Source organism: Callithrix jacchus, chromosome 9 (assembly GCF_049354715.1).
Source record: "Callithrix jacchus isolate 240 chromosome 9, calJac240_pri, whole genome shotgun sequence".
Classification (NCBI taxonomy): Eukaryota; Metazoa; Chordata; class Mammalia; order Primates; family Cebidae; genus Callithrix; species Callithrix jacchus.
This window is the reverse complement of record NC_133510.1, coordinates 60,204,356-60,229,944: the sequence shown is the minus strand read 5'-3', so window position 1 is coordinate 60,229,944 and position 25,589 is coordinate 60,204,356. Positions and strand designations below refer to the sequence as shown.

The 25,589-nt window shown below is 36.9% G+C and overlaps 1 long non-coding RNA gene across 1 annotated transcript in view; it reads right to left on the bottom strand.

Moving 5' to 3' along the window:
- The window catches only part of LOC144577771 (uncharacterized), a 33,901-nt gene extending 10,096 nt beyond the window's left edge, over positions 1-23,805 (bottom strand). Inside the window, exons 1-2 of the long non-coding RNA XR_013522330.1 lie at positions 22,898-23,805; positions 3,293-3,459 (exon numbers count right to left, since the gene is read on the bottom strand). This is a non-coding gene — a long non-coding RNA (uncharacterized LOC144577771). The remainder of the gene's footprint in view (positions 1-3,292; positions 3,460-22,897) is intronic.
- Positions 23,806-25,589: the final 1,784 nt, after the last annotated feature.

Here is a 25,589-nt window from a genome sequence, read left to right as displayed (position 1 = left end):
GATATGTGAGGTTTTGTTACTGACACAGTGTTGTTAACTAATTGCTTTGTTGTGTCAATTGTGTTATTTCTTTACAGGATCTGTGAGCTTTGTAATTACATATGCTCTTTTTTTTTTTTTTTGACAGAGTCTCACTGTTACCCAGGCTGGAGTGCAGTGGCATGATCTTGGCTCACTGTATAAATATGAATATATGTGTACACACACACACACACACACACACACACACTCCTATATTTTAGTAGAGATGGGGTTTTGCCATGTTGGCCATGTTGGTAGCATACTCCTGACCTCAGGTGATCTGCTCAACTTGGCCTACCAAAGTACTGGGATTACAGGCATGAACCACCATGCCCAGCCTATATATGCTTTTATAATAAGGAGTAGCATCCTTTCATCATGTTTAGAACTCCTTTGAGCAGTTCTTATAGAGCCAGTCTAGTGGTGATGAATTTCCTTAGCATTTGCTTGCATTTATTTCTCCTTAATTTTTGAAGCTTAGTTTGCCAGGATATAAAATTCTTGGCTGACTTTTTTTTTTAAAGGCTAAACCTGACACCCAATCTCTTCTGGCTTATGTTTCTTTGGAGAAGTCTCCTGTTACTCTGATAAAATTTTCTTTATAGGTGATTTAAAACTTATCTCTAGCTATTTTTAATATTCTTTTTCTTTGAAATTGACCTTGGATAGTCTGATGACTATATTCCTTGGTTATATCTGTCTTGTACCTTCCAGGTGCTATCTGAATTTCATGTATTAGGTGCCTACATCTCTAGCAAGATCATAAAAATTTTTCTGAATTACTCACTCATATATGTTTTCTAACTTTTAGTTTTTCTTCTACCTCAGGGATGTCTATAAATCATTAGTTTCGTAGCTTTACATAATCCCATATTTCTCAAATTCTTTTTTTTTAATTTTTAAGAATTTTTTCTTTATATTTGTGTGACTAGATTAATTCAAAAGACTAATCTTCGCATTCCAAAATTATTAATTTTGCTTTGTTTAGTTTATTATTAAAGCTTTCAACTGTATTGTGAAATTCAGAGTTCTTTTTTTTATTTATGCAAGTTCTATTTGGGTTTAAATATATATATAAACATGTATATATATGTATATATATATGTGTGTGCACACACACACACAAACATATGTGTACATATGTGTACATATGTCTGTCTTGTCTTTCATATCCTAAGTTGTTTTTCTAATTAATTTGTGTTGGTTTTCAACTGTCTCTTTAATCTCAATAAGCTTCCTTACAGTCTATATTTTGAATTCTCTATCATTTCAGAATTTTTATCCTAGTTAAGATCTGTTACTAGAGTGCTAATGTGATCCTGATGAGGTACCTAAACACTGTCTTTTTGTACTGCCAAGTTCTTACTCTGATTTCTTCTCATCTGAAAAAGATGTCACTTTTTATTATTAAATTTGCATGAGACTTTTATTTTGTTTATTTATTTAATTAGTTAGTTTATTTATTTTAGTTTTGAAACAGAGTCTCACTCTGTCTCCCAGGCTGGAGAGCAGTGGCATGATCTCAGCTCACTGCAACCTCCACTTCCTGGGTTCCAGTGATTCTCCTGCCTCAATCTCCCAAGTAGCTGGGATTATAGGCACGTCACCACACCTGGCTAATTTTTTGTATTTTTAATAGAGATAGGGTTTCAAAATGTTGGCCAGGGTAGTCTCAAACTCCCTGTAATCCACCAGCCTCGGCCTCCCAAAGTGCTGGGATTATGGGCATTAGCCACTGCACCTGACCTAGATGGAAATTTTAAATGTTGTATTATTTTCTCCTTTGCAGGTATGAATGTTATGCATGTTGTATATGAGTGTTTAGCTTTGTTGCTGGGTGTTTTCAGAGGGCCAATGTTCTGTATGAGTTCCTTGGTTACGAATACTTTTGTGCAGTGGCTTTATCAGCTGCTGATTGTTGGATCAATGCATTAGGTTTATAATCTGACTCACTATGTTCTACAGGGCTTCGAGTACAGAAGTCTCAGGAAGCTTATCTTGTACCCTAGCACTATGCCCTTCTGTCTGCAGTTTTTTTATTTGGTGGTGCAGTTCAGTCTCCAGTTCAACAACAGGTGGCACTCAAGTATAAGAGCCTCAGCTCATCCTAGGATACTCCCATAACTAGGGAAATCACCTGCTCTGATGGAAGAGGGAATTCATGGTGCCATTCACTGAGATCTCCATCGGAGGTGAGGTGCAGGGAGGGGACTGCACTGGCTCCTCATCCTGGCAGGCAGGAATACAACCAGTTTTCTTATCACTCCTGTTGCAACGCTTGCAACCTTTAGTTCAGATAGACACTGCCCTATATTTCCAGCCCACAATGCAACTAAGGTGTATAAAGAAATGCCCACCTGGGTCCTGCCAAAATGGCCTCAGGATGATACTTCTTCCTCCAGCCTAGAAAGACAGTTGTGTGGCTGGTTTATTCTCCATTGCAGGAGCTGTTGCCTTGTTTAGTGGGGCAGGGAGATGAGCCCCACCCTTCATGCAAGCCCAGGCAAAGGGCATACCTTCAATGCGAGTGCATCCACTGCAAACAGCACTGGAAAGTCTGTCTCCAAATCCACTCATGCAAATCCCCAAGAAGAAAAGCCTGAGCTGCATCCACAGCATTGGGTGGGGTAAGGTGGGGGAGCAGGTAATGGGATATGATCCCCTCTCCACTTCCACTCCCAGCACAGGTGCCACCTGCCCACTCAGATGGAATAATGCTTCCCTTATTCAGGGATCAGCACTGTGCCCACTTCTCTGCTGGGAGGTGAAGCGTCACCCTCTAATCACAAGTGGGAGCTTTCAGGTAAGAGAGAGAGGACAATGTGATTTTCTTTATCCCAAGGAGAGCTTTGATGGTTTTCATCTCCCATTCCTTATGGAAAAGCCTGTGCTGAGTGCTAGACCTCGGAGTGTCTCACATCTGCCCAGGGTCCTACTGGTCTCTTGTGATTTCCAAAGTCAGAGCAGGTTCTGGGGTATATTTGTGGGGGATATGGAGATGCAGCAATACAAGGGCTGAGATTCTCCAAGCCAGATAGTGGCCCACAACTGGTGCACTACCAGTACAATGCTTGCCATCATAGCATGGGTTTGAGCGGAGTGTGTGTGCACATCCACACAAGCTGACTGCCCAGTGCTCTGCTCTCAGGGAGTTCTCAAATCATTATCAACAGCATTGTCTGGGCTCATAAAGGCAGAAGGACACCTTGGCAATATGGCAGCCAGAAGTCTGTCACAGGAGTGAGAGGAGTAAAGAAATATCTCTACTTACCCTTTCTGAGGGACTCCAAGATCCTCATAGATGAATCTCTGAGACTCTTGCTGCCTTCCTTTTCTGTACCCAAGCTTCTCTCAGCAGATTCTCTTATTGGTTTTGGCTCTCTTCCCTCAGTTTTCCATTTGGGTCATGAGCATTCACCTGTAATTTTCATCTTCTTTCTGAAAAGAATACCAAGAAATTTTAATGTTTTATTGCTAAAATATGTGCTATGTGACCATGGAGAAGATACTGCCTAATGCTACTTCAAAAAAATTTTTAAGGATTTTATAGAGTAAATGACAGTAGACCTGAATCTTGAAAAATACTGAGAAATTATCCAGGTATAATCACTTAGCTCAGGTTTCCTAGAAGACTTTCAGATGAGAATTCTTGTGAAATTGATTTATTGCAAGAGTGCCCTCAGGAGAAAGAGAGGAAGAGAAACAGGACAGGGTAGGGGAAGAAAACTAAGCAAGCATATCAGTTTAGCTAGAGTTTAGCTTCAGTTTGGTCCTGTAAGGAGCTCTGAAGCATGAATTGCAGTATTTGTCTCCACTTTGCATCAGAAGAGCTCTCTTTTGTACCATTGTGTCAGTCATCTGTTGGTTATCACTACAGGTGCTTCAGTTTGTCATTTCAGAGAGTGGGGTTAATCTCCTAGCTATGGCAGTTCCTGTGCAGCCATGGGCAATTCACTGGAAAAGGGGGCAAAGATGAGCCACTAGCAGTCAATATTTTCAGCAGTTGGGAATTCTATCCACTGATCTATTAAAATGGTTTTGAATAGAGCACCAATCAAATTGACGATTTGTATAAGAATGGGAAGGACAGTCAGAAAACAGCTTGTAGAAAGCATGAGCATGTACAATAGGCCATATTTTGTGTTCTGTTGGTGTGTTATAATATACCCATGTATATATAAGTGATAAATATATAATATTTAACATACTTTATATATAATACAAATATAAACATGTTACATATATAACACACTACATATATACGTATATATGTATCTATACATCATGTACAATGAGAAATGATGCTAAAATGATAAACAAATATCATTTATCATTGAACAACAAATTTTAGACTTCAGCTTCTAGGTTTTCTCCTCTATATGAATGGCAAAAATAGTTATAAATGGATAAAAAATACTGATTAAGATACAGTGTTATATCATGCCCCCAAAGACCTGTTTCCTCTTTGACTCTGATGTACAATCTAGCTCTCTTGGGAATTATACGCTTACTAGTTCATAAAATTACTTAAATGGTCTCATATTATCCATAGAAATAACATAAACATGCTTTTTGAAGTAACATTTACTATCATCTTTTAAAAATGTTTTAGAAATTTTTTAAGATACAAAACCCAGAAAATTTCCACTCAGCTGTTTTAAAGAATAAAGAAAATATATTAACTCACATAATAAAAAGGTTTTGGGGGCAAGCTCCTCTAGAGATGAGTTTAGCTTTTGCATAATGTCATCAAGCTCCTCAGTTCTTGCTCTGCCATACTCAGTGTGTCCCTAATCTTTCAAGATGACAATAAAGCTACCCAAGACCCAGTCATTTCTAGTCAGATAACAAAGCATTCAGTGGGAGAAGAAGTTATTTCCTCCTCTGTTTCACTTTTTATTACTGAGGAATATCTTTCACAGAAGAACCTCAACAGAACTCCTCATATTTCATTGACTAGCATTGTATCACCTTCATGTAAAATTCTACCACTAATGAGAGAAATAGTACTACTGTGATTGGCTTCAACTGATAATGGCTCAATCTCTTTATTTAGACATGGTTTCAAACCATTCTAGGCATACTTCTGTAAATAAAATCAAGACTTTATTTGGAAGAAAAAATCAAATGTTGGTTAAAAAGGCAACTAAAAGTACTGCTATGACATAAAAATTAGAAATCAAAATTCCAAAAAAAAACTAAATAAATGAGGCTAGCTTGGTAGATCTTACTGTAATTAACACATATTACTTTCTAATAATCATGATACTATCTTTTATACTCCCTAATAGAGTCTTTGTTTGGAGCAGAAACAAGTACATTCAAATAATTATATTATAAACATAATGAACTAAAATGATATCAGAAAACACTCAGTTTTCGGTTTGGGATCCAGTCTTCATTACTAATTTACAGTGGAAAGACTCAATCATCACAAATGGCAACATAGGCATTGCCAACATATAGGCCATCTTTTCAAAAATTAAACATTATTATTGGCTGACATCTCAATGGGTAAATTAAGATATATTCTAAACATGTATTATTCAAGTTCCCCACCCAGATATTGACAATTTCAAAGGATCTACTGGTTTCAGGACAGAGATATGGTGAGATTATCTTTGAATAATAATCCAGGGACTGAATCTAAAAATCAATGAAAGGCAAACAGTTAACCCAAAGCTTTCATTGGGAAGGACTAGGCAAAGTAGAATCTATGCAGAGCTAACATTTATCCAATTTTTTTTCTGCTGAAAAACATTGCATATTTTTTGCACCATATGTAAACATGATTTTAATCTTCACATATTGAGGTAAGTGCAATTTCTGTATCTACTTAGCAGAGGAGAAAACTAAAACAGTGACAGATTAGATAATGTGTTCCATACAACAAAGGACCCAAAATAAGTCTAAACATTTATAGCTGAATCATTTTCAACAAAGGCACCAAGAACATACACTGAGGAAATGACAGTCTCTTCAATAAACAGTGCTGGAAAAAAATAAATAACCATATGCTGAAAAACGAAATTAGACCCCTATCTCTCACCATATACAAAAATTACATCAAAATAGCTTAAAGATTAAAATCTCAGAATATGAAACTCTAGTTAAATGCACTGGGGAAAGGCCTTAGAACATTGATATGGGCAAGGTTTTTTTTGGTTGGAAACCTCAAAAACACGGGCAACAAACCAAAAAACAGGCAAATGGGATTACATCAAACTAAAGAATTTCTTCGCAGCAAAGTAAACAATGAAAAAGTGAGGATACAGCCTGTCACATGGGAGAAATTACTTAAAACTATCCATCCAACAAGAAACTAACAACCAGAATACATAAGTAACTCAACTCAATGGCAAAAAACCAAATAATCTGATTTAAAAATAGGCAAAATATCTGAATAGACATTTCTCAAAAAAGACATACAAGACAAACATGTATATGAAGAAATGTCCAACAACACTAATCATCTAGGAAATGCAAATTAAAACTACAATGAGATATCATCTCACCCCAGTTAAAATGGCTTTTATCTATAAATAATCTTTAAAAAAATTTTAGTAAAAAATAATGAATGCTGATGAGGTTTTAAAGAAAGAGAAACCTTCATACAGTATTGGTGGAAATGTCAATTAATATTACCTCTATTTCCATAGACTGTGTGGAGTTTGCTCTAGAAAATAAACCAGGTTTATTGTAGCACTCTGGAAAATAGCCAATATATGCAATTACTAAGTACCCATCAACAGATGAATGGATAAAGAAAACATGGTATATATACACAATGGAATAGAATAAAATCATGTCACTTGCAGCATCATGGATGGAACTGAAAGTCACTATGTTACTGAAATAATCCAGAGACAGACAAATATCATATATTCTCACTCATATGTGGGAACTTAAAAAGCAGATCTCACAAAGATAGACAGTAGATTGATGGTTATCAGAAGATGGGAAGGGTAGCATGTAAGGGGCAATGAAGAGAGTCTTGTTAATGAGCACAACAATACAGTTAGAAGGAAAACAATCTAGCACTTGATCATTAAGTAAAGCGACTTATAGTTGACCGTAATTTGTTGTATATGTCAAAATATTTAAAAGAGAAGAATTCAAATATTCTCCATATAAAGAAAAGATAAATGTTTGCGGTGATAGATATTTCAATTACCCTGATTCAAGCATATTATATATCATATGTGTGTATTGAAATGTCATATATACTCTTAAAATACGTACAACTATTAGTTATAATTTTTTTTAAATGTGTTTCAAAGCATGTGGCTAAGAAGTGTCAGAGCCACAATTTACACCTGAGCAACTGCATCTGAGGCCAGGTGGTTAACTGTTGGGCTGTGGATAGCCCATAATGGGCCTTGTGATAAAAACCAGGAGGATCTGGACTGGTGGTGAGGGATAGAAGATGTGGGGTCTGGAAAAACTCCCTGAATGCTGGGAGCGTAGCTTGGGTAATGTCTTACTGGTGCATATGTCCTTTGTCTCATACATAGAGGGCCCTAAAAAGGCTTTATTTTCCAAAATAATTTTAATTGTTCAATAGATGAATCACAAAACAAAAAGTGTACTGGTCCTATGTTTAGTCATCATATGCCCTAGACATAAGGGCCTCAGAACAATAATATCACTAGAATGCAGTCTGAGGTTTAGAACAAAATATCTCTAGATTTGTCTTCTCCCTAAGCTACATTCAAATGTGGAAAATGCTAGTAAGTTCCTGAGTAAAATTAAATACACTTTTATAAAAATCAAATTGAATTACAATAAAACTAGTTGTTCTCCTGAAATAATTTTAACTATCACAGTGCTGAATATCAAGTTAAAATTCAGTATTGGATATATGAAGAAATTACTGTTGCTCATTCATAATCCAATTCATTACATTCCTATTCTGTGTTGATACTGTATTAGGATGTTGAGAATACAAAATTAAGTAAGGTATACTTCTTGTTTTAAGTGACTTATAGTCTCATGAAGAGACCCTTAGAGCTATAGGTGTCATATATTTTTAAAATAATTAGTCAGTAAAATGATTAGGAAATTAGGAAATCTCTTTTAAAAGAAATAGAGAATAACAGGAAGTAGAGTCTGCCTGGGAGGCTGAGATATCGGTGTGTCTTGCTGCATAAGAAACTGTTACTCAAATTTAGTGACTAAAATGACAATTGTCTACTTACCTCTTTTATGAATCAGCAATTTGAGCTGTACTCATCTAGGATGACTCAGTTCTGTTTTAAATGGTGTCAGCTGGGATCATGAGTGTATTGGACTTCATCTGAGATGAACAAGTCTGGGACCTCTCTATACATGCTCTCTCATTCATGAAAAAGCTAGTTTAAGCTTTTCCACATAGTGAGTAAAAACGTTTCAGGAGACAGCAAGCTCTAATTCACAAGTGCTTTTCATTTTATGCTTGCAATTTACTTGCTAGTGTCGCATACGGTAAAGCACATCATAGAGCCAATATCAGAGTCAATTTTGGAGGGTACCATAGAAGAACATGGATACAATGAAGTTGATTCCTTGCGGGTGACTATAGAAACATAACACCACCGACACCCTCTGGCCTCAATGATTCTCATCTCCCCTTACTAAAACTAAAATAATTATCTATCACTTCTCCCAAAACACACAATGTATATTTGTGAGACAGGGCAAAGAATAACTGCAATAATTGCATTAGACAATCTCATTCAAAGGATATAAGGCATACAACAGTCATTTGTTCACGGCAATTATGAAATTTAATCCAGCATATTTTGTTAGGCTTCCTATACCTATTACTAGTTCAAGGAGTATTCCTTTATCAGGATACAGCTCTGCTTTCATAGTCATTTTCTAGTTGGTTGTGATTCATGGCTCTTGGCTCTGCCCTTCACTCCTCCCAAGAACCTTATTTTTCATAAGTGTGTGAGTAGGTTCTTCATCTTGTTTCCTGTCTATTGAAAGTTGGATCACTGGCTGCACATGGTGGCTCACGCCTGTGATCCCCACACTTTAGGAGGCCAAGGCAGGTGGATCACTTGAGGTCAGAAGTTCAAGACTAACCTAAGCAACAGGGTGAGTCCCTGTCTCTACAAAAAATAAAAAATTAGGGGTGGTGGTTCATGCCTGTAGTCTTAAGTTACTTGGGAAGCTGAAGTAGGAGGATCCCTTGAGCCCAGGAGGTGGAGGCTGCAGGGAGCCTGCACTGTGCTCCAGCCTGGATGACAGAGGAAGACCTTGTCTCAAAATAATAATAATAATGAAGAAGAAGAAGAAGAAGAGGAGAAAGAGGAGGAAGAGGAGGAGGAGAAGGAAGGGGGGAGGAGGAGGAGAAGGGGGGGAGGAGGAGGGGGAGAGGAGTAGGAGGAGGAGGAGGAGGAGGAAGAAGAAGAAGAAGAAAGGATCCCCCAAGCTCTCTTTGCTTTTAAGTTGTTTCTGTCCTTATTAAACCTCCATACTGATCCAATTCCCTAAAAGTTATGTTTTCAATGAATTATAGTTCACTTCATGAGACAAAAGCTACATCTATTATTACTTTCTTTCTGAGATATCCTTTTTCCAGATATCTTCAAAAGTATTTTGAAGTTAGACTTTTAAAGAGCCATAACTTCTATGTTCTTGAAGTCTTCTGTCAAAATGAGAGGGTCAAATAGGCACTAACTTGAATATTTCAGAATTCCTAACAAAGGCTCTGATGTCCTTGATGCAATATTTACTCTGTGATGGTTTCTTTCTCTAAGAGTGTTTTTCTGTCAAGGAGTAGAGATGTGAAATAGTCCTTATAGTCAAATCCAGCCATCCTGGCTTCTCTGTATTTCTTCTAATAGTGCTTGAAAACTTAATAGTTTTCTTTTTAGCTCATCTCCCTCACCCTGTACTTTATCATATACATTAAAAGAAGGCAATTGACATTTTAATAATTCTGCCCAGAAACCTTCCTATATTGAGTTGGTCTGTGAAAAACTCAGGGATTAGGGAGCAGAACCCTCCAAAAATTCACATATAACTTTCAACTCCCTCAAAACTGAACTATTAATAGCATGTTGACCAAAAGTCTTATTGATAAATATTTAACACATATTTTGTGTTATGTGTACTATATACTCTATTCTTAAAATAAACTAATCTGAAAATGAAAATGCTATTAAGAAAATCAGAAGGAAGAAAAACTGTATTTACTATTCATTAAGTGGATGTGGAACATCATAAAGGTCCTCATCCTTATCACCTTCATGTTGAGTAGGCCAGGAGGAGGATGATGTGTTGGTCTTGCTATCTTAGGGGTGATAGAATTGGAAGAAAATGGGCCCACACAGGTCAAACCTGCACTGCTCAAGGGCCACCTGTATACTCCATTTCACATTGATCTTTGACTACTTGTTTCATTATTACATGCATGGCTCACCATTACTTCCAGGCTCCAATATCAGATGCCTTACTTAGTTACTGGAGTCCACTAACAGGAATTTTTTTATAACTTAAATTTTGATAACAGTTTCCTCAACATTTTTATAGCATTTGGCTACCACTCAGTCCCAAACTCAAGACCACATCTTAAGATGATGCAGGTACACGTGACACTCATTAGAATAGTATCTTGGCAGAAAGCTCTTTGAGACAAGCAAAGCAGAAAGGGGGCTGGTTAAGTTCTTAGCTCACTACCAGATTCAAAAGAAAGTCATTGATGGGGTGGCAAAGATTATATTAAAATAAACAGAATATTTCATTATCTCAACTGGGCTGAATAGATCCTTATTTATAACATATCCTACACTTTAATTTACTAGTAGATTATAATTTGAAACACCAAAATATAATTTAATTGTATCATAACAACTCTTCCCAAATTTTGTTAAAAGATCAATTGATGTTTAAACATCACTTCTTAAAACAACAATTGCAAAAACAACACAAAAGTATGATTGCTAAAGTATCATACTGTTCCAACTAGCATGCTCTTAGATGTTTCTTTTAGTAATGCAATTTCTGAATTCCATCCTTGCTGTCTGATATTTCTATAATTATATGACTAACATAAACTCTGTTATGCAAATGAAATCATGTGAGATATGAGATAGTAGTGGTACATAAAGTTATTATTTACAATGGATTTATGGCATAGTTATTACAAATGTCTAATTTTTTTCTACACTAACCAAGTAAATAAATCATATCACAGTGGTAGGTTGAGAATTACCAAAATAAAATATTACATTAAGATAACATCACTCATAGGAAAATCACAGGTTTATGGTTCATAGCCAGAAAGGGAGGTGAAGCCAACACTAGCATATTTGATAAGAGGAGACCCTGCTCCATCCTCTCTGATTATCTAAAGTTCACTGTTTCTTGAATTCCTGGCTTCTAAGCTGTTGTAGCTCTTCTTGCCTTGAGTTTTTATGTAAAGACTTAACTACTGAGTCAAATTTGTACATATTATCTTTTATGGACATCCCCTCCCTGTAACACTAGTTCTCAAACTCTTGAAATAATTCATTCAGGTATTTTTGAGTATCTATTGCACCAGACACAGTGCAGCATTTTGGGTTTATATATGGTGCAAAAAAATATCCCCTCAAAAGACAAACTTCTGACCTTATGAAGCTTATTATTAGGTTAGAGGATCCAGAAGTTAATAAAAGATTACACAAATACAGGCTGGCCACAGTGGCTTACACCTGTAATTCCAGCACTTTGGAAGGCCATGGTAGATAAATCACTTGAGTCTAAGGGTTTGAAACCAACCTGGCCAACATGGTGAAACCCTATCTCTATTAAAAATACAAAACTGAGCCAGGCATGGTGGTACGCATGTATAATCCTAGCTATTTTAGAGGCTGAGGGAGGAGAATCAATTGAACTGAGGAGGTGGAGGTTACAGTGAGCTGAAACTGTGTCATTGTAACCCAGCCTGGGCAAAAGAACAAGGCTCCATCTCAAAAATAAATAAATAAATTTACATGAATACATATATCTGTAGTAAGCGCTAGAGATGAGGTATGTGGTTATGAAAGCATATGATGGGAGAAATTTAGGAGGTTAGGTAAGTGAGAATAGTTCTTAAAGAAAAACTAAAAAGGAATCTGAAGGAATAATAGGATTTAACTAGGAAAAGCAAAACTGGAGGTTAGAAAATAACTTTCTAGACACAAGCAGTAGTATATACAAAGCCTCTATGATGTAACACAGAATACTATGATGTAACAAGTATGAGGAAATGAAGGCAGAACACTATGGTAGCAGAGCAGAGAGTAAGGGGACTTGTAAGAGAGGCTTGTAGAGTTAGAATCCAATATTGCATAGATCATGTTAAAGATGTTGCTCTTTATCCTAACAGCAATGGAGAGTCTTTGATTAATTCTAAGCAAATGATACTATATCCTACAAAATTTGTATGACTGCAGTGTTGTTAATGGAATAGTTAGAGATGTATCAGTCAATGTAGAAAGTATCGTCAAGATATGTATCTGGTACTTATTGAGCACCTCCCTTTGTGTATTCGCTCTCACATTTCAGCCCCTTGCTTTACTCCAGACGCAGCTGCTTGGCCCCACTGCTGTTCTACTCCCTGTGGTCTACGAGTCACTTATCTGGGAGGCCCACTCTTCCCCTGTGGTTGCTGCTGAACTACTGAAGTCAATGAACCTCATGTTCTGAGTTTCCAGTTTTTTCTGCTAATTCTGCATTTGTATAAAGTATCATTTCAGAGGATACAAGATTGAGTATTTCAAGTTGTCACCAATGAGGCCAGATAATATTTACTCTAATGTTTGGAAGTTAACCCTTTGATAAGCCACTTTGATAACTGGGAAACAGGTGATAGGAGGAAGCCCGTAAATAAATGTACTCTGTTTCCTCCTCCCTATGGAGAATACCTTGGCAAAATTTTTTTTTGTATGGTATGTCTAGAGATATCTCATGTAGCTGAGCAACCAGCTGCATCTGTTTTGTGGCTCATGATGATGTAGTGGTCAACATAGTAATGCAACATTTTGCATTATTTATAATATTTCTCTCTCTTACTTTGCTGTGTCTCACTCTCCATGCCCTGGGGTGGCACCTCAAAAATTAAACATTAGTACTTAATCTCTGTTTCAGATTCCAACAGGTGAAGGCAGTAAGCTTTTGTAGCATGTGGATGACAATGGCCTGGAATAGGGTGATGAGACACAGATGGTGTATTAACTTCCTAGGTCTGTCATAATGAAGTACAGAAAACTGGGCGGCTTAAAACAACAGAATTTTATCCTCTCACAATTCTGGAGACTTGAAGTTTGAAATCAAGGTGTTGTTGGTGGTGTTATGCTCTCTCTGAAGGTGCTACAGAAAAATCCTACTTTGCCTCTTTCTTGTTTCAAGTGGTTGACTAAAATCATTGCTGTCTTTTGCTTGTAGATGTATCTTTCCAATCTTTGGTTCTGTCTCAAATGGATTTCCTCTTGGGTGTCTGTGTCCAAGTTTCTTGTTATTATAAGGATACTAGTTATTGGTTTAGAGACTAGCCTAATCCCATATGATCCTCACTTGATTACATCTTTAAAGTACCCATTTCCAGCTAAGGTTATGCTCACAGGTTCTGGGTGGACATAAATTTTTGGAAGACATTGTTTGACCTAGCATAAATGCAAAGATACTTGGAGTTAAATCGGCAGGACTTTTTAATGTATTAGATATTGAGGATGAGGAAAAAAGATGGAATCATGAATAACCCTTGATGAATAACCCATGTGTAGTGATGTGATTCATAAAGATAAGGAACCTTGAAGAAAAATGAGGTTTTAGGATAAAGATCCTGAATTCAATTTTAAGCATGTTGAGTTCAAGTCACTTTGAAAGGGCCTTAACTCTTGTTATTCTCAAGATTCAGCACATAGCAGGTACTTAGTAATTACTGATGGATAGCCTAATGATGGTGGCAATAATGACAATGATAATAAAGCTTAACATTTTTAGCAGCTTTAGCCTCAGCTATTTCTTTTTCAGTATTGACTGCCAGTGCCAACAAGAGGGAATGATATGATCCTATTACTATGAATGATGATAAGAATGAAACAATATTTACCATTTATTGAGCACTTATTATATTTATGACTCCATTAAACACTACAAACACTATTTATGATCATTAAACAAGCCAGTTTTTAGATGAGACACGTGATGTTCACAGAGATTAAATAACTTATGCAAGTTCAGACAGAGAGTGTTAGAATATTAAACCTATGCTAGTTTTATTGAAAATATTTTCTTTATACTGCTGTATGGCTTGAAATAAGGGCACATTTGACAATTTGACAGGATAATCATCTCCCACATTCCTGCAGGATAAGTATTATTTTATTTCTATAATTCAGATGTTCAACACACAGTAAACATAAAACATCATCCTGAAATATTTATTATATTTAAAGAGTTAAAACACTCATTTTATTACAAAATAAAGAATGATATATTAATAGTGAAATAATACACTAAGTGAAAAAAATTTTAGTTTTTCAGTTAAAACCTAAAATTTCAAAGAAATGTCATGTTGGTAGCATGCTGTTTATAGTCACATTTCTGGACACCTATGAATTCTTTTGCATGCTTAGCTGTCTTTAAGTATAACTTAGTTAAAAACTAGAACAGCATGAGAGTTACTAGATAGTAAGTCTCATTTTAAAAGTTTTTCAGTGGTTACATTCATTTTTATTTCTTTGAAGTTTATTTATCTATTTTTATTTTTTCTTTGAGACAGAGTCTAGCTCGATTGCCCAGGCTGGAGTGCAGTGACGTGATCTTGGCTCACTGCAACATCCACCTCCTGGGTTCACGGGAGTCTTCTGCCTCAGCCTCCCAAGTAACTGGGACTACAAATGTGCACCACCAAGACCAGCTAATTTTCGTATTTTTAGTAGACTTGGGTTTCATTATGTTGGCCAGGCTGGTCTTGAACTCCTGACCTCATGACCTGCCCATGTTGGTCTCCCAAAGTGCTGGGATTATAGGTGTGGGCCACTGTACCTGGCCCTCATTGAAATTTTGGATTAGAAACTTCACTTTTTTTTCCTTCTCTTCATATGTACCAGTTTCTCATATAAAAAGGAATTAATACATTAAAAGGAATTAATTACATTTTGAACATTATGTTATATTCATATGAAATTTTAAATCTTTTTAACATATATTAAACTATGTCTTATATCACACTTAATGATTAAAAAACACCAATAAATGTCAAGACTTACATCTAATCCAATCAGTCTCTTCTTATTAAGCATGGAAACTCTCATGTTCTCATACAGACACCATTCGGCCATGCTTAGATACTACCCATTTTGAATTGCTCCCTATTCTTGTATACGTTTGCAAGGAGAGAAGAAAAATCAGCTGTTTTTTTATTAAGTAGATACTCATCAAACATGGTAGTAACTGAATGTCATATTTTGATGAAAATCACTTTTCTTCCATAAACAGGGGAAACAGATAATAGTTTATTTAAAAAACACAAATTCTCCTGTTCTGGACATTGCTTAGATAACAAAATATACTAGCTATACAATAAATGAACAGAAAAGACACTCATATATGGGTATGTGCACATACACAAACCCAAAAAGAGTAAAATATGTGTGTCAAATAATCACATTGTATTTGGACCTCCAAACCAAATACAAGTTTGTCTGCACTTTTTCTTTCTGTTATTATCTTAATCAATAGTCATAAGGGTCTAGTTTAATTTCTTCTCCTTTCTCCATACCCATTAGCACAGTCCCTAATAGTAATTTAAGAAATATTTATTCAATAAATGAACAAACGGCCTTTTTTTTTACCCTGATCACTTTAACCTACTATTATTTAGGTTTACAATCGTATCTACTTCTATTCAGTCATGATTAATCATCCTGGCCCACATCATCATTGTAGCGAGGTGAAAAGGAGTCTGATCGCTCTCATGAGACCCCTAGACTCATGACTAGGAGTAAAATGTGGACAACTTCACTTACTCTTCTGAGAGCCAGATTTTTTTCTTCTACAACATGGAACTCATAAAATGGTTTTAATTTGTTGAGAGATTATATGGCTAAAGTGTGTTAAATATTTTGCACATTATCTCATAAAGATAAGTCCCCTTCACTTCTGGCTTTTGAACTCAAATCAGAGGATGAGAAATGACTGATGTAGAAAACTGTTGGATGTTTTAGACACATGCAGAAAGGATATCTTAGACAACAGGAATCCTTAGATAACACTTTGATAATCACTGCTGTAGCAAATAGTTACTAGTTTCACAAAAAGCAAAACAAATAATACTACTTAAGAAACTGCAATGTATAAATATCCTTTTTGTAACAGAAACATTGATCAGACATATAAACTGAAAATTGTAAGAACTGGATATATGAAGATACTGTGCACAAACAAGAAACTTAGTAGAAATTCAGCACAATAAAATGTAAAAGGTTATTATAAAAAATAAATATTTTTGAAGTCTGACTTTCCTCAAGATCAAAAAAACAAGAAAAAAAAAGAGAAAAAAACCTAAATATTTCTTAAACTCTTCCAAAAAATAGAGCTAGTGGGAATATTTTCAAACACACTTTGTGAGGTCAACATCACCTTGACTAAGCCAAACAAACACACCTCAAGAAAACTCAGGCCAATGCAAGAATCCTCAGTAAAACATTAGCAAGCCAAATTTAAGAGTTTATTGAAAGGATTACATATCATATTTAAGTGGAATTTATTCCTGGGATGCAAAGTTGATTTAACGTGTACAAACCAATGAAAGTGATATTTCACATTAACAGAAGGAAAGATAAAAACCACATGATTATCTCAATTGACACAGCAAAAGCATTTAACAAAATTAACCATACTTTCTTAAAACTCTCAACAGTTTATGTGCAGAAGGAAAGTTTCTCAATATAATAAGCCATTTATGAAAAACTCACAGCTAACATTAAAATAAATGGAGGAAAACAGAAAGCTTTTCCATTAAGATCTGGTACAAGGCAAGTCTGGTCAATCTATTCAACATAGTACTGATTGTACTGGCAAGAACAATAGACAAGAAAGAAATACAAGTTATGCAAATTTGAAAGGAAGAAGTAAAATTATCTCTGCAGATGGCATGATTGCATATATAGAAAACTTCAAAGATTTCATGCACATAAAAACAAGAAAATGAAGAAAACCAAAAGCTTCTTCTTATAAAAGATCAATAAAATTGGTAAGCCTCTATTTAGACTAAGAAAAAAAGAGAGAAGACAGAAATCACTAATATCAGACATAAAAAAGGAACCCTTACTATAAATACCTGGACACTAAAGGACAATAAAATAATATTGCAAACAACTCTATACCCACAAATATAATAACAAAGATGAAACGGACCATTTCCTCGAAAGAGAATCTACTAAACCTCATACATAAATAATCTGCATAGGTCTATAACCATTAAGGAAGTTAAATGAATAATTAATAATTCTTTTAAACAGTATGCAATAGATCCAGATGAGACCTGGGTTTTTTTGCTGTGCATATAAATTTTAAAATTAGTTTGTTCTTATCCATAAAACAACTTTCTGGAATTTTGATAGGAATTTCTTTTTTTTTTTTTTCTTTTTTTGAGACGAAGTTTCGCTCGTTACCCAGGCTGGAGTGCAATGGCACGATCTCGGCTCACCGCAACCTTCACCTCCTGGGTTCAGGCAATTCTCCTGCCTCAGCCTCCTGAGTAGCTGGGATTACAGGCATGTGCCACTGTGCCCAGCTAATTTTTTGTATTTTTAGTAGAGACCGGGTTTCACCATGTTGACCAGGATGGTCTCGATCTCTTGACCTCGTGATCTACCTGCCTCGGCCTCCCAAAGTGCTGGGATTGCAGGCGTGAGCTACCACGCCCAGCCTATATTGGAATTTCATTGAATTTGTGGATCAATATTGAAAAAGCTAACAAGTAGACAGTATTGAGTCTTTCTATCTTGAACATGGAGTATCTCTTTATTTAGTTCTTACTTATTTGATCAGAGTTTTACAGAGTTTTCCATTAATTATAATTAGATAATGTAAATAGTTAATCAATATTAACCTACTAACCGTTTTCTTTTCTTTTATGACAGTCTTGATCCAGCAAAATCATACCTTACTGTAACCTTGAACTCCTGGGCTCAATCAGTTCTCCTGCTTCATCTTCCTAAGTAGTTATGAATATAAACATGTACCACTATGTTGGACTAATTAAAAAAAAAAAATTGTAGAAACAGGGTCTCACTATGTTGCCCAGGCTGATCTTGAACTCCTTGCATCAAATGATCCTCCTGCCTTGGCCTCCCAAGTGCTAAGACTGCAGGTATAAGCCACCATCTACAGCAACATTAAGTACTTCTCAATGATCTGATTTATCATGATTTTTCTCATTATTTCTTTTATAGTATTAAATTTTTTGACTCAACACATTATTAAAATTATGATTTTGATATTCCACATGGGAAGATCAGGTAAGTATTATCATAGAGCTAAGATTTACAGGTAAATGTGTGTATTTTTATACATTTATATTTATCTGTAATTAAACAATATAAGAATATGAGAAAAATACATATCAAAAAGTCAATCATTACCATAAATAAAAACATATCTAAAGTTTTTTGTGTATTTTTCTTTTAATATGCACTTCTTAAAATTTTTTATTTTTTAACTTTTATTTTAGGTTGAGGGGTACATGTGCAGGTTTGTTACAGGTAAATTGCATGTTATAGAGTCTTGGTGTGCAGGTTATTTTCTCAACCAGGTAATAAGCATAGTACCCAATAGGTAGTTTTTCGATCCTCACCTTCCTTTCCAACCTCCATCCTCAAGTAAGCCCCAGTGTGTGTTAGTACCTTCTTTGTCCATGTGTACTCAGTGCTTAGCTCCCACTTATAAGTGAGAACATGTGGAATTTGGTTTTCTGTTCCTGTGTAGTTTGCTTAGGATAATGGCCTCCAGCTCTATACATGTTGCCACAAAGGATATGATTTTGTTCCTTTTATATCTGCATAGTATTCTATGGTGTATATGTACCACTGACACAGAGTAAATGGCAAATAAATTTTAGTTTGTATTGTTCACAGATGTGAATGTCTTAATTCTGACTACTACAATGAGTGGATATTTATTAATTGTTAATGTTAATAGTTAACTAACATTAACTGTTTTTTGTTTTAACCCCACCTAAATTAGGATGCTGCCCACAGCATCATATCTGGGTATATATAAGGCAAACAGATAGATAGATAGATAGATAGATAGATAGACAGATAGATCATAGCAAGTTAATTTCTGTCTGGGTAGCTTTTATAGTATGCTAAACTGTGCTTTTCATAATATTTATTGAGTGTTCATGTTATGTGTCAAGTTTTATTTATGTACTTTCCACAATATAAACTAATTTATGGATAATTCTGTAATTATATTTTTCAGTAAAATAGATTTTATGCAGGGGACAAGATGCTCCAAGCTTTCCATTTTTCTCCTCATCTTATATAAAGCAATAATTAAAGTTGATTACCAACACTGACAGGGGAAATTATATCGGTTTCCTAGGGCTGCCATAAGAAAGTATCACAAATTGGGTGGCTTAAAACAACAGAAATTTTTTGTCTGTACCTCAGTTCTGGAGGCTAGAGGTCCATAATCAAGGTGTCAGCAAGATTTCTCTCTGAAATCTGAAAATGAGAATCCTTTCTTACTTTCTCTATCTTCTTGTATTAGCCAACAATTCTTAACATTCCTTGGTGTGTAGATACATTCCTAATTAAGTATCTGCCTATGCTGTTACTTGGTTATCTTTCTGTGTGATTTTACACGTCTTCCCTCTGTGTTTATCTGTGTTTTTGTCCAAATTTGTCCTTGTTATAGTGACAGCAATCACACTGGATTAGGCCCTCTCCTAATGACCTTATCTTAATTACATCTACAAAGACCCTATTTCTACGTAAGGTCACATTCACAGATACCAGAGGTTAGAACTTCAATATATCTTTTTGGAGGACATAATTCAAAACATAAACAAATCCTTTTGCTTTATGTAAAAAAAAAAAAAAAAGCTAAAAATATACCTCCTTTTTAGTAAACATCTCAGCAGAATAATGGCAAAAACACTTTTACAGAAATAAAATGTCTTAATTTCTGCTTAGTCATTCTTTGTAGGACTAGTGATAATTTGGGAAATATTGCAAACAAAAATATAGCCATGCATCTTGTACAAATGTGAAGATATTTGTACAAGAATGTTCATCATAGCATCACATTTTATATCAAAAAATTAAAAATGAGAGTCATTAATAAAGTGTTGGTTAGCTACATTGAGATTCAACGTCCATAAAGTAAAACACCATTTTTGGTCCTTTTAATAAGTGACGTATATTTGTTACTAGTGATACAGCAATAATAATTATAAATTAATAGCTAAAATACAATGAATGATTTCCAATTACTAGGCAATATGTTATATGCTTACTGCATTATATTTAGTCTTCACAATAATCATATGACATGGATGTTCTGCTATCTCCATTCTACATATAGGCAATAGTTAACAAGATTAAGCAATCTACCTGATTATACCCAGTGCTGAGTGGAGCAGACAGTATGTATATCCAGATAGTCCAATCTCAAATCTCAGGAGCATTGTCCCTATGTGGTTAATGCTTGAATAGATGCAACAATACATATCAATTTCAGGAAGCAATAATTTAAGGAATACTTTAATTCCAAGTGTGATTCCAGCTTGGGAGAAAGAGGTGTGTGTGTGTGTGTGTGTGTGTGTGTTTAAAGGTGGAAGCATACACAGTGGGGTAGAAACGGGGATGGAAACTAAAATTACTTAGTAGCACATACCTAACAATACCAAAACTTTGCAAATTATAAGATAGAAAATGTGATTTAATACCCTTCTTTGTCTTACCAGGAAATAAACAGATAGAAAGGAAGTGAAAAGGAAATCTTGAAGTAAGTTTGCAACGAATCAGTTATTTACACATAACTCATTTCTCTACTCTGCAGTCCTGGAACAGTTTCCCAAAACTCATTTCTCTACTCTGCAGTCCTGGAACAGTTTCCCCAACATGATTACCTTGGTGTGTGACAGATCTGCTATCACAAGTTGCTTCTATAAAAATTATATTTGTTTTTGAACAGGAGGCAGAGAGAGACATTGAGATGCAGGATTGGTAATAACTAGTTTAGAATAGCTAAGATAATTTTTTGATCTGCCAGGAGAAAGAATGGTGAGGTGGGGAGGTGGGGGCGTGTATTTTTGCCCTATCTCTAACATAGAGAGGGCAGGCTTGGAAAAATTTATGGCCCTAGTCTCACAGAGAAAATAGTATTCACAACTCAAAGTACTCATTAAGCTACTGAAGTAGAAAGGGCTTGGGAACTCCTCACATGAGAAGGCAGCAGGATACTGGCAGAAACAGTTGGTGGATGGATGTAAGTATTCAGCTACTGGGAAGCAAGTGAATCTTTAAAAGGAGGTTCATGATTAGAGCCCAGCAGTTTTGACACACTGCAATCAAGCTGTAAAGAAACACAGCATAGTAAGGGATAAGCTTGTCAGAAGAATAAAAACCAAGGACACTCAGGTAGAGCCGAGACATGTTTTTGGAAAGAGAAAAGCACATCAACCAAACTAATTTCAGACAGCATTGTTTTTACTTGAATCAACCATTTAAGATGAACAAATATTAAATACATTAAATCTTTTCTTAATAGTTTAAAAGTAAAATTACCTATGGGAATAAAAACAACAACAACAACAAATACAATAAAGAGACTCACTCCAAAATTGGGGATTAGGCAGTAAGTACTTGTGGAAATAGAAAATGAAATATTCTTACAGTGCATTTTTAAATACCGGCTAATCAATTGTGCTGTGTTAGGTAAGATATGTTTTTATCTACTGATTCAATCTAAATTTCTATTTTTGACAAAGAAAAACATATTTCTGACTATAGAAAGAAAGTCATTTCATATATGGCTGAGCTACTACAATTAAAGTCAACTCATAGTGATCATTAAAGCTTATTGAACTTATAATGCAACAAGCAATATTCTAAGCACTTTTTAATGTTTGTTCACATAGTGAGGGAAGGTGTTCTCTTTCCGGGTCCACAGGGGGCGTAGTTTTAAGGACAAGAAGTTACTAGCGCCATGCCCCCCTTCCTATCTGTCTCAATCTGGGAGATTTAACGGTTTATGTTTAAACTTGCAGGCACGAGAAGAAACTAAGTCAATCACTCCAGCAGAAGTTCTAGGGAACTCGTTTCGTTGGCCTAGGGTCTTAGAAGGTGAGGGTTCCTCCCAGGTTAAAGTCCCCTTCTTCCACACCCCTTTGGACTCCATGTTTGGGTCCCCTTCCACGGACACTCCTTTGGTGGAAGCCATCTTTCTCTCTCCTGGATTTCCCCTCTGGAGTCCCCTTCCACACTCTCTCATGGAAGCCTGTCTTCCCCTCCTAAACTCCATCTCTCCCTATTCCCTTCCACCCTGAGTGGGTTCCAACTCCCGGATTCCATCTTTCTGGATTCTTTCTCTTGGTGTGAGGGTTAGCTGTTTCTTTCTCTCTCCTCTGGTTTTTCTCTCTCTAAATAAATAAATCACTTTCTACAAACACTTTGGAGTCGGCATTTACTGCACACTGTGCCGTGGTCCCCTCTCATTCTTGAGAGGGCAGGAGACCAAGAACCGAGAGAACCGTTCTCTCAGGGGAGCTGAGGGCACTCTGAACCCAAATATTACATTTGGCGAGCCAGCCAGTAGAGGGGTACACCAGAAAGAGGGACAGAGCCGGAGAAAAACACTTCAAAACCGTGAGTAAAACCAGCCCCATTCCGTCCTGTCTCACCTGAAGCAGCAGCGGCTTGCTGAGGGGAACCTGAGCGGAAGCGCCTCAGAGGCACAACCCAGGCTGTATTCAAGGGCTGCGAGGCCGGCCGGAATTAAAAGAGCAGTTTTTTTCCTGTGGGGCGGAGCAGGCGAGCACTGCCCTGGGGCCTTTCGCTCCCTGTCGGCTGGAAACCAGAACCCATGGAGAGCATGGCCCAGCCCCGCGGGTGGGCACAGGTGCGTTCAGCAAGCCTTGGCCGCCAACACCACAGGCTGGGAGAAAACAGCAGGGAGAGGCAAGGTACAGCCCAAGCCCGCAGGGGGCCTGGGAGCTCGGCAGCGAGGTGCATGGTTTTGGCAGGCCTCTCCGGTGTTTCTGAGTCTCAGGCAGCAGTATAAAATAGGCTTCCCCAGGTCCTTCACCTGTGCTGGCAGGTCCCTGTGTGGGCAGCTGCTGGGAGCGTGGCCCAACCAAGCACGTGGTTCTGGGGGGGGGTCTACATGGCGACCAAAAGCCCCGGGCAGGGGCAGAGGAACTCACGGCCCGCCCAGCAGTGGCTGTAAATGAGGCTTTTAAAGTGAGGGCGGCAAGCGGCTTTTTCCCTTTGTTGGTGAGGCTGAGGGAAAGGAAGCGGCAAGAAACTGAGAGTCAATCACTCCAGCGGAAGTTCTAGGGAGCTCCTTTCATTGGCCTGGGGTTTTAGAGAAGGTGGGGTAAAAGTCCCCTTCTTCCACACCCCTTTGGACTCCATTTTTGGGTCCCCTTCGACGAATATTCCCTTCATGGAAGCCATCTTTCTCTCTCCCGGATTTCCCCTCTGGGGTCCCCTTCCACACTCTCTCATGGAAGCCTGTCTTCCCCTCCTAAACCCCATCTTTCTCTCTTTCTTCTCTAAGATCCCCTTCTACTCAGTGTGGAAGCTGCTTTCCTCTCCTGGATTCCATCTTTCTGGATTAAGTCTGTGTGAGAGTCAGCAGTTTCTTTCTCCCTCCTTCTCAGGTTTCTCTCTCTCTCTCTCTCTCTCTAAATAAATCACTTTCTACAAACACTTTTGAGTCCGTGGTCTCCTCTCATTCTTGAGAGGGCAGGACACCAAGAACCTGGAGAAATGTCCTCTCAGGGGAGCTGAGGACACTCTGAACCCCAATATTACAATAGTAGTCAAAAGAAGCCAAAGGTAAGAACTATTATTAACTCCTGTTTGAAAAGAAAATGCTGAGGCACAAGTTAGCCAAGCAATTTACTCAACATATTAAAGCCAAGATTGTGACCTGGGAAGTCAGGCCCCAGAATCTGGGCTCTGAGCACTGCACTGGATAGCCCCACTAACTAATAAGGAAATTCATAGAGATTTAAATGTTACTGACACATGCTCATCCCCCTTTAATAGCCGCATTCTAGAAGCACTTCTAAAATAAGTAACTGTGGTAGTTTAAATATATGTACACAAATTATTCTTTTTTTTTTTTTTTTGAGAGAGAGTTTCCCTCTTGTTACCCAGGCTGGAGTGCAATGGCGTGATCTCGGCTCACTGCAACCTCCACCTCCTGGGTTCAGGCAATTCTCCTGCCTCAGCCTCCTGAGTAGCTGGGATTACAGGCACATGCCACCATGCCCAGCTAATGTTTTGTATTTTTAGTAGAGACGGGGTTTCACCATGTTGACCAGGATGGTCTTGATTTGTTGACCTCGTGATCCACCCGCCTGGGCCTCCCAGAGAGCTGGGATTATAGGCTTGAGCCACCGCGCCCGGCCCACAAATGATTCTTTTCCTTTCAAGAGATGGAGCCTATCACATTTTCTAGAGTATACATGAACTTATTTCTTTGTTTCTAATGAATAGATAAAAAAAGAGAAAGTGACCATGTGGAACTTGAGAGACAAAGTCAGAAAAGACTGTGGCTTCTGCCTTTGTCTCTCTTGGATCACTCGCCCTAGGGTGACAAGTTATGATGACATTCAAGTAGGCTATGGAGAGGCTGATGTGTGAGGAAGTAAAGAAGCCTCATGCCAACTGCAATATGAGTAAGTCATCTTGGACACAGTTTCTACAGCCTCAATCATGACTTTGGATGACTGAAGCCTCTATTAACTTCCTAACTGCAACTTCAGAAGACTCCACTCTGCTAATCTCCTGAATCCCTGAACCACAGACACTATGAGCAAATGAATATTTATGGTTTTCAACCACTGAATTTTGGGATAATTGTCATGCAGCTATTGGCAACTAAAACAGTACCTATAAAACAGTATTTTAAACTCATTTGATATTTTTTAGTTATAAAATGTAAAATAAGATAGGATACCTGTTTATAAACTCAAATCCATAAATTCATATATTTTACTTTGCTAAAACCAATCAAAATGTTCTGAAAACTCAGAAATATGTTTTACAGAAAGAAGCACAATAAGTCTTACTTGGTTAAAAACTGTTTATTTAAAATTGCTCAGAAAGGAATTTTGAAGACAAATTCTGGTATACTTTTATATTTTGATTTTCTATATGATTTTAATTTATTTCCTTTAAAAAATGCATTGATGTTTTATGTTTTGTAGGTCACAAGCAATCTAGATGGTAGGTGTCTAGCTTAGTTAGTTATTTACAGTGTTTATACTCACCTGCATATTTCTCTAAGATAGTCTATTGGGAGCTGCCTGCTTAGTGTTGTTTACATGGTCTGTTTCTCTCAGGAAATAATGCATTAAACAA